The sequence below is a fragment of the Mauremys reevesii genome, linkage group 3 (genome assembly GCF_016161935.1).
Source record: "Mauremys reevesii isolate NIE-2019 linkage group 3, ASM1616193v1, whole genome shotgun sequence".
In the NCBI taxonomy this organism is placed as follows: domain Eukaryota; kingdom Metazoa; phylum Chordata; order Testudines; family Geoemydidae; genus Mauremys; species Mauremys reevesii.
Genome location: NC_052625.1, coordinates 89209166 through 89219349, shown reverse-complemented (window position 1 = coordinate 89219349; position 10184 = coordinate 89209166). Strand labels below are relative to the sequence as shown.

The following is a 10184-nucleotide window of genomic DNA, read 5'->3' as shown; positions in this document are numbered from 1 at the left end:
ATCAATGTAATACCCTGATTTTTTGGAAATTAACCAGCTTGCCTCAAAAAGACATGGTCCATCAGTGAATCTTAGTGTATGAACAGTTAAGGACAGGGTTTTGGAGTGCTTGTATGTTTTGTTATCCTTTGTCTTTTTAAGTTTGTGATGGCTGGCTCTGTTGCTGCTTCACTTGGAGCCTCTGTCATTATTTCCAGTTTCATTGCTATTTGCATATGTGAGCTTTTCAAGATGAAATGACACAGATGAAATGTCCATCACATCTTTTCTGTACCATATCTGCCAACATGTATAAGCTATATATAGGGATATTGTTTTAATACCTTTGAAATACATTGGACTTTTCATAGGATGAGCTCTTGTAGGGCCACTCACTGGTCCTCCCAACTTCTCCTGGGCAATAGCACAGTCTCAGAATAAAGAGACCGCCTTGTTCTGTATTTCTGATTTTACAGAGTATTTATGGCAAAATACTAGATGAGGAGAGGAAGTAGCTACCTCTTTGCACATTCTGATACCAGGTACACCCCTCCTCTATACCTTCACCTATATTTTGGACAGAGATGTCAAGTGTCCTCACATCCCTCTACAATCCCTTTCTTTTGACTAGAATACAGCAGGCCACCTCCTTTTCCCCCACCCCTCCAATTCCTGCATCATGTACAGGAAGAAAAATAATTAAGAACTGGAGCTTTCGTTTTCAAATGCATTTTCTAAATCACTGCTTAGACCTCTAGCACTCAATACATTATGATCTCATGCGAAGCCTTCCATGGATTTAGACACTAACATCCAAAATCACCTTCTCATGTTTCCAAATCAGTTATGATAAAATTCAAAGCTTTGCCTTGCTTGGATGAACCTAAATAAACTTAAAATTCAGACATTTCATTTAAAGGAATAGTCTGTTAATTGGTGTTGAAGTTTAAATATTTAAGTTCACTTTCTCCCTCTCCCCTAAATTACATCTTGGAAATGTTCCCCTGTTATTACAGTCTATTAAATCAGATTTATCAAAAAGGAAACATTTATTGATATCTTGAGAGACGTGTATGTCTAATTAAGACTGTGTTATTTTGCATATTTTATTTTAAAGCAAATGTTTCCTGTGATTTGACTCTAATCAGGTCTGAAGGGCCTTAATAAGTATTTGGCAGATATTTTTCCTGGACTGAGGGAAGACACACTGTATCAGTTTGTTAAATCACATTACTAACCATCCCTTCAGGAAGTTTTGACTCTGTATTTATACTGTGACTTCACTCCTGGAAATTGTGATACTACATCCTAAAAGGACATTCTAGATGGTGGGCCAAGTTTATAGTATCCAAAGGAAGGTTGACTATTTGTTGGTATTTGTTTGGCAGCTTTGTTAGTCAGTTATTTTAGTTATCCATTGGTTATTTCAATGCCTAATTCTGCATAGGTCCTATAATTACCAAAAATCAAAGGATTCATTTTTTTTTATTCCTGGTTTATCTTTTAAGGATTACTGCTATAAATAACACAGACTTGACCTTTCATGAATTGATGCAAGCTTGCTCTTGCTTCCTATGCTCCCTCTTTGAACAGCGCTGTCATCTTTTACAATGTTCATTCTTTTCACCCAAACAGCCTGTAAGATGCACAGTTACTACTGTTGGAATGAAATTCATGCGTGTGCAGGGTCAGCAAAAGACCTATGCTCTGCCTGAGTTCTGCTTGAACTCTGTTTTGAGGGTTTATGCAGGTCTTTAGTGCATAGGCCTTGTGCTGGGGTGCATGAGTACCTTTGTGAATCCTAGGCTTTATGCATAGAGGTGAATTTCACCTTTGATAAACACAGAAGTTTTTGCTAACTATATTGTAATGATGTGATATATAACATGATCTTAAAAATGGCTCAAATGATTAATAGGGTGGTGCTAAAGAGAGGGATTTGCTATTATTTCTTTTTAAAACCAGTATTTTTTTACTGTTTGTTTTATACACTAAATGTATTAGTTTATTTTGAATTCAAATATAATGTTGTTGTCAGATTTTAGAACGGGGACTATATATGATGCAAATATTTGTTTAGGAAATTAACTACAACATCTCTGTCAAATACATATTGAACATGTTCTTTATTATTATTATTTTACTGTCGTAATTATGTTGTCGGGGGACACAATAACCTAATGTTTTGCACATTAAGCATGTATATAAATATATTTTAGTGGATGTATTTGTTCTGTATAGGAGCTCTAATATCCCTCTGTTACAAGGCTCCTCTTTCTTTTGCTTTGCAAACCTCTTTTCGTTAGCTTATTTGTACCACAGGCTCCAAATGTCATTAGGTCCCAGTGTACTAGATACTGTACACAAGGAAGAGACAGTCCCTTCCCCACATAACTCATTATCTAAATAGACACAAAAGATAAAGGGTGGAAGAAAGGAAGTATTATCCTAATTTTACAGATGGGGAACTGATGGATAGGGAGACTAGGGTCTAATTTAAACTGGGAATTTACATTGACATAGCTATAAAATCTCAGGGGTGTGAAAAATACACCCTGCAGAGACATAGCTATGCCAACCTAACCCCCTGTGTAGACAGTGCTAGGTCAATGAATGAATTCTTCCATCAGCCTAGCTACCACCCCTCGGGTAGGTGGATTAACTACATTGATGGGAGAACCCCTCCCATTAGAGTAGATAGTGTATACACTGAAGCGCTACAACTGTACTGCAGCTGTTATAGTATTTTCAGTGCAGGTGCAGGTAGACCTACCTTTAGTGACTTACCCAAGGTCACAGAGGACATCTGTGGCAAAACAAGAACTGAAATGATCTCCTGCATCCCACAACTCTGCCTTAGGGACAGAACCACCCTTCCTATTTGTGACATTACCCTTAAAACAGCCCTAGTAAAATCATAACAAAGGTGTACTGTGTGCCTATTTCCCATAGTAAACCTTCACAAAATAATAATACAATGCTTCTTGTCTCAAGGTTGATACTTTTAATACTTTGTGAAAATCAAGAAGACAAATTAAAGAAGGGCAAGAAAAGTTAACTGGTTCAGAGATTAACTTTTAAAACGCTCCAAAATTAGATCATCTAATTAGGACTCAGTTTATGAGCATCAACATTTGGCAGAATTACATTTATGCAAACAAATTCAGTTGACATAGTTTAGAAAGACTGAATGATCTCTCATAGAAGAACTATGCTTAAATTTGAGGTTTATGTGAGCTTCCTGCCTAAGTTTACTCCCTGGTGTCCAACAGTTATTTAAAATCAAGAAAAATCAAATGCTCCTATTCACAGAAAAATACTGTCTGACAAAAAAAATAAAAAAAAATATCAGAATTGGTTATCATTAGAGTAGCAAGACTGCAATGTTGATAAATTACTGTATCTTGATTTAAGATCTACATATTCCTTAACTGGAAACTTTAGGCCCAAACTACTGTGTGCTGGGTTTTTTTTGCATTTAATCTGTTTTTTCAAAAATCAATGTAAATTTTTTTTTAAAACCAAGTTTCAATTAATTTTTTTAACTAGAAGCCCAGAAGAGGGGCCAAAGGGAGAAGAAAGCTCTCGAAAGTTCACTTCAGTTTTTCTTGAATCAATCTCTCTGGGTGAAATATGGTAGATTTTGGAGGCTGTTTTACTTCACAATTACCATATTCTTGAGTATTTGCAGGTAAGGGATTGTCTCTGCAGAGAGTTGGGGGAACTCTTTGTTGGACTCTTTACCATATATCACAGCTCCAAAATGGGCATTTAGATACTGTAGTGGTGGGCACATTAGAAAAAAACGGTAATAGATGGGATTTCCATTGGCTGGGTTCCTCTGCAGCTGCTCAGTAGCAGCCATGAGGGTTGGGAGTGGGCGACTCAGGCCTGGTCTACGCTACGTCTTTATACCGAATTTAGCAGCGTTAAACCGATTTAACCCTGCACCCGTCCACACAACAAAGCCCTTTATATCGATATAAAGAGCTCTTAAAACCAATTTCTGTACTCCTCCCCGACGAGAGGAGTAGCGCTGAAATCAGTATTGCCATGTCGGATTAGGGTTAGTGTGGCCGCAATTCAACGGTATTGGCCTCCGGGTGGTATTCCACAGTGCACCATTGTGACCGCTCTGGAAAGCAATCTGAACTCAGATGCACTGGCCAGGTAGACAGGAAAAGCCCTGTGAACTTTTGAATTTCATTTCCTGTTTGCCCAGTGTGGAGCTCTGATCAGCACGGGTGGCGATGCAGTCCCAAATCCAAAAAGAGTTCCAGAATGGACTGTACGGGAGATACTGGATCTGATCGCTCTATGGGGAGATGAATCTGTTCTATCAGAGCTCCGTTACAGAAGATGAAATGCCAAAGCATTTGAAAAAATCTCCAGGCTACGATAGACAGAGGCCACAGCAGGGATTCTGCACAGTGCTGCGTGAGAAGCGTAATGGAAAGCCAAAGAATCAAATGGACACTCATGGAGGGAGGGAGGGGGGACTGAGGACTCCAGCTATCCCACAGTCCCTGCAGTGTCCGAAAAGCATTTGCATTCTTGGCTGAGCTCCCAATGCCTGAAGGATCAAAAACATTTTCCCGGGTGGTTCAGGGTATATATCGTCAATTTACCCTTCCCGCACCCCCCCAAAAGAAAAGGGGAAAAAAATCATTTCTCGCCTTTTTTAATGTCACCCTGGGTCAACTGCATGCTGCTGGTAGACGGGGTGCTGTAGCGCTGAACAGCAGCATCTCCTCTCCTCCCCTCCCCGGTGGCAGACGGTGCAAAATGACTGATATCATCATCCCGTGAGTGCTCCTGGCTGGCCTTGGTGAGGTCGGCCGGGGCACCTGGGCAAAAATGGGAATTCCCAGCAGACAGTACAAAAGGCTTGGTAACCATCCTCATCATAGCAGCTGGAGGCTGAGCTCCATCAGCCCCCCCTTTCATGTCTCATGAAGATTCTGTACTGCCTGGACTATCATAGCAGCGGGAGGTTGCCTCCCCCTCATTTTATCTCACTAAAAAGTCAGTGTTTCTTATTCCTGCATTCTTTATTACTTCATCTCACAAATGGGGGGACACTGCCATGGTAGCCCAGGAGGGTTGGGGGAGGAGGGAAGCAAAGGGTGGGGTTGTTGCAGGGGCACCCCCTAGAATGGCATCATCATTTCTGCAGGATCTCTGGGGCTCTGACCCGGAGCGGCTGTGCTCTCTGGTTCTCTAGTACACTTGCCCCATATTCTAGGCAGGACTGACTCTATTTTTAGACAAAACATAAAGAAGGGAATGACCCGGGGAGTCATTCCCATTTTTGTCCATGCGCCCCCGGACGACCTCAGCGAGGCCAGCCAGGAGCACCCATGACAGCAGCAGACGGTATAAAAGGACTGATAACCGTCATCGCCACTTTCCAATTGCAAACCGTGCAAAATGGCTGATAAACGTCATCACCAATTTCCAATTGCAGATGGTGCTATAGCTGGTAACTGTCTCTTTAACCTTGCAAAGGCAAATTAATACTGCTGTGTAGCACTGCAGTACCGTGTCTGTCAGCAGCATCCAGTACACATACGTTGACAGTGACAAAAGGCTAAAGGGGCTGCATGGTTGCCATGCTATGGCGTCTGCCAGGGCAATCCAGGGAAAAAGGGCGCGAAATGATTGTCTGCCGTTGCTTTCATGGAGGAAGGATTGAGTGATGACATTTACCCAGAATCACCCGCGACACTGTTTTTGCATTGGGATCTCAACCCAGAATTCCAATGGGCGGGGGAGACTGCGGGAACTATGGGATAGCTACGGGATAGCTACCCACAGTGCAATGCTCCAGAAATCGACGCTAGCCTCGGTACATGGACGCACACCGCCGAAATAATGTGCTTAGTGTGGCCGCGTGCACTTGACTTTATACAATCTGTTTTAAAAAACCGGTTTATGTAAAATCGGAATAATCCCGTAGTGTAGACATACCCTCAGTGGGAAGTCGTACAAGTCTGACAGTTTATTCTACTCGTACATTGTGGAAATCACTAGACTCTTGGTGGGTTGTGTAGAGTGGCATGTCCCCAACTCCATTCCTGAACTTACTGGAGCTCCATCTTGGCATCACATATGTATCGACTGAAAAAGGGATAGCTATGCATTAATTCATAAGGAACAATCTTAGCCCAAGAATTATACAAATTATGAAAAATCTTTGAGATTTTTCAAGGAGTACCTGATTTATTTAAGATAAAACGTGCCAATATTTAAAATTAGATTGAAAGAAAAGGCTACTCATTTTAATAAGTTAGTTGTCAAGGATGAATATAGGTAAAAATGATCTACAAACTTGTGTGTTGTATAATTTTTACAGCCTTACCTACATTTGGCTTCTGAGTATGACCAAGATTCCTTGGTCCCATGGAAACCACTTCCTTTGATTCTTCAAGTTCTTCATTTGGCAAGCAAGAAAGGGCAAGGCTGTGCTGTAAATTTTACTCACTTAAGTAATCTTGCATAGCACTGTGATTTGGCTCTTTATATTTAAGTCTGTCTCACTGACAATCTTACTCTGCATAAGTAAGGATTTAGAATTTGGTCCTAAACTCTCAGTTCACTGCAGAACTTTTGATTCAGGCGGGTGAAAAACTTGTTCCTAGCACTGAGTGCTTTTGAAGGAAGGTTGAACAAGCACAGAAAGGGATCACTAGGCAAAATTGTGGTCCTGGCTGCAAAATTCACTGAAATTGTTATTTTAAGATTTTTTTTTGTTCTGCTGCATTGGAGCATTTTCTCTTTTGGAGGCAGAGATGGTGCTAACAGGTTTGGAATCTGCGGCCACACAGGTGGTTCCCACAGGAAGTGAAAGCACAGCTTATGCACTGTATTTGTGTTTCAAACTCTATATTAGTAGTGTAAGCCAGCTAAACCAAACTTCTGAAAACTTCAAACCTGAAATCTGTTGGCCCAGACAAGAGTTTCCAGCTCCTCAGAATTGACCCTTCTTTCCCACAAACTGGTGAGACCTACAGAGAAGACACTACAGAGAAGACGGCTGGTCTTGTTGTTAAGGCCCTGGACTGGGATGCAGTAGAATGAGGGTTCAATTTCTGACTCAGCCAATGACTTCCTGTGTTACCAAGGGTAAGTCCCTTATTCTTTCTGTGCCACAGTTCCCCAACTGGGAATAATATTTTTTCCCTCCCACCCTTTGTCTAGTTAGATTATCAGTACATCAGAAGGGACTTTCTCCTACTATGGGGATCTGGATTTTAGTTGTGGTGGCTGGGTGCTCCTGAAATACAAATAAAAAATAATAGTATTAGGGGTGGAAACACTGTCCTTTCCTCCCTCCCTGTGGGTTGCCTAACTTGGTGCTCCTGTGGCTGCAACTAACTGGCTCCTTTTGTGCTCCTGCCATTTTCTGGTAGCTGCTCTTCTCCTGATTAAGGCCTTTTACTGATTTCCCACATTCCACAGGGCTGCTCCCTAGCTTAGGCCTATTTTTGGTCTCCTTCCCCACCTAAGGCAACTATTTTCTCAGACCAGGAACCTCCCTCATGCCCTTAGGAGTTTCTTCTGGGTCCAGTTCAGTCCCTGCTGCCCCAATATTGGGACTCCCTCTATGCCTCATCACTCCTGTTTACTTACTTCTTAGAGGCACATGCTGCCCCCTTTTGAAGGGATGTTCTTTTACTGCCTCTGGGACTGTCCTGCTATACAGTTTTCCCCCATGTTCTGGATTTTCCTCTTCTTTCTTCTTCCATAGCTCATCTGCCCCACAATTTGTTCCTGCTGCTGTTACAGCCTCCCACCAGCCTGTCCTTATGCCACAGTCCTTTTTTAAACCTATATGAGGATAAAAATAATCCACAAAAAAGCACAGGAAAAGGAGGGACAAATTATTATGTAGGAGGGGGGCAAATATTTGCTTCCCAGGGACCCCCCAGAGTGGTTGGAGCACTGGCAGGACTAGTGGCCAATGCCATTGCAGCCAGGCCAGGCACTGGGGCCAGAGGTTAAAGACAGAGTCAAGAGCAGGGTTGGAATAAAGCAAGAGTAGAGCTGGGAGTTACACTGGAGCAAGAGCAAGGCTGGAACAGAACTGGGGATATGTTTGGTGTCAAAACACCATGGGAGCAGGCAACAGCCTGTGGAATCTATTATCACTATCAGTCAGAGGAGAGTTTCAAACCATGAAGTAACACTGGGCAGGCTGAGCTGCTGTTTCTCCTGTGAGGCTCATATACCTGCCCTAAGAGTCACCAGGCCAGCTCCTGGCTCCTGGATTGGCTGGAGTTGAGCACAGGAATGACTCATCACTGCATGGGGATTAGACAGGCTCTTGCTCAGGAATGACTCATTACTTCACTTACACTTGCCCTGTTTGGAAGTAACAATCTTTTGAAAAACAATGACTAGTTGGCAGGATGAATTGCTGGCAACCAGACTAGGAAAGTTACTTCTGCTCCCTCATTCTGAAATCTGAAAACTCTTCAGATGTACCCAGTGAAGTTCTCTGGATATGGGTAAATTTTCTTAAGCGCCTAACTCCTATTTTTAAAAGTGACATTGGCACTTCAATAGGTTTTGAAAAATTAACCCATGGTCACCATTGGCAATACATCTTTTATACAGCCAAAAAAGGGATTTTTACCCATAGGATGAAAGAGCAGAATGGGCGTTTTAAGGTAATTTTATTTCTCAATACTGAATTCAGATTTGGCTATATAGAACTTCTCTAACTTGGGACCTATTGAGCTGAATTTTTGCTTAACACAACCCTTAGGTATCATAGGCAAAGTCACTGAAAATAGTAATACCAATATTTGGAACTGACATAAATGATAGCTGTAGAATAAATGAAAGGTAGATAGCTTTATCGGATTCAATTACGTATGAACTTGAACATCTGAAAATAAACTACAATAAAACAGGAACATATTTATTAGGGTAACTTTGTATGAATCCAGATAGACATATTATAAATATGAATAACAGAGCCTAGACTTTGAAATTCTATTGCACTTTAAGAGCTATGAGTTAACATTCTGGCATTGGTTGAATGAGTTTTTAAATGATAGTACAAAAGCATTTGTTAAATCTCATGTCCTGGTGCATGATTATGAAAGGATACTGCAGAATTACTGTCCCACTTTTATGAGCTGGCCCTTGTCTGCAACAGCTATGCGTGCATCCGAGAATAAAAAAGGGAAGGAGGAGGATAGATATGATTAAAGGTTGAGAAGATGACTCTTCTGGACAATGTGATATTGAAGCAGTTAATATGTCCATGTTTCAGTTCTAGTATTTTAATACAATATATTCTTCCTTCTATAAAAAGAACCATAAAGGTTCCTTAATTTATAGTTTTGCATTATTCATATTTAAAGGAGATTTACATTCAACTACATCTAGCTAAAGTCTTATTTTAAGCATATTGTAGGCTTTTTTTTTTAAATGTAGGTTTAAAAAGATGTAACCATACCAAACAAGGAGGGAAAATGAAATGAAATAAAATTTTAACTGGCATAATTAAAAACAATGTTAATCATATGATATATGTTACAATTTTATTTCATTTCATGAAATACAAATTTTTATTTCATTTCATTATATATATAATAATATAATATGCAAACTAAATGAAGGCACCTGTACAGTGTTACATAAGAAAAAAATCTGGGTCATATTTTTGCTGTTGGTGTTAAGACAAACTGTGTGTGTACAATACTTAAGCTTAATCTTTACTTCATTACTGAACACACAAAACTAGCTAACGCTTTTTAGAAAAGCTTTCATTTTTCAATTAACATGTTTTATTTCAAATCTGCTCTGAGTTGAAACAAGAGTTACATTTGCAGCTGAGGAAAGCAAAGATGAAACTTTGTTCTCTCTTTTGTGTTCAGCTGTACAATTTATTTTTCTCCTGGCAACAGATTTTAAATCTCTTTGCCTTTTTTTTTTTCCATGGGAACTGTTTGGTAAGTGCCGACATTAGAGCTGACAAAGCTTTGTGTGTTTTTTTCCCCCTTTGCCTGGTTTCTGTGTCTGTGTGTGCAGGCATGCATTCATTAACGTAATTCCTCAACATTCAACAAGAGTGCATCATAAACCAGAAGAAAAAAAGCCTCATAAATATTTAGATCCTCCCGTCTACCTTCCAAACTAAAGTGAAAAAGAGTATTTAGTAAGGACTTGGTCTAAGTTAATCTGCATGTGAA

The 10184-nt window shown here is 40.4% G+C and overlaps 1 long non-coding RNA gene across 2 annotated transcripts; it reads right to left on the bottom strand.

The window, feature by feature from the left end:
- Positions 1-5858: 5858 nt before the first annotated feature.
- Positions 5859-9514, bottom strand: LOC120401660. Of its 2 annotated transcripts, none has more exons than XR_005596621.1 (3): positions 7612-9514; positions 6341-7255; positions 5859-6099 (listed from the first exon to the last, which is right to left on the bottom strand). It is a non-coding gene; the product is annotated as an uncharacterized LOC120401660 (long non-coding RNA). The 2 variants fall into 2 exon arrangements; XR_005596622.1 differs by having other exon boundaries at positions 5859-7255; positions 7612-7809; positions 8211-9514.
- Positions 9515-10184: the final 670 nt, after the last annotated feature.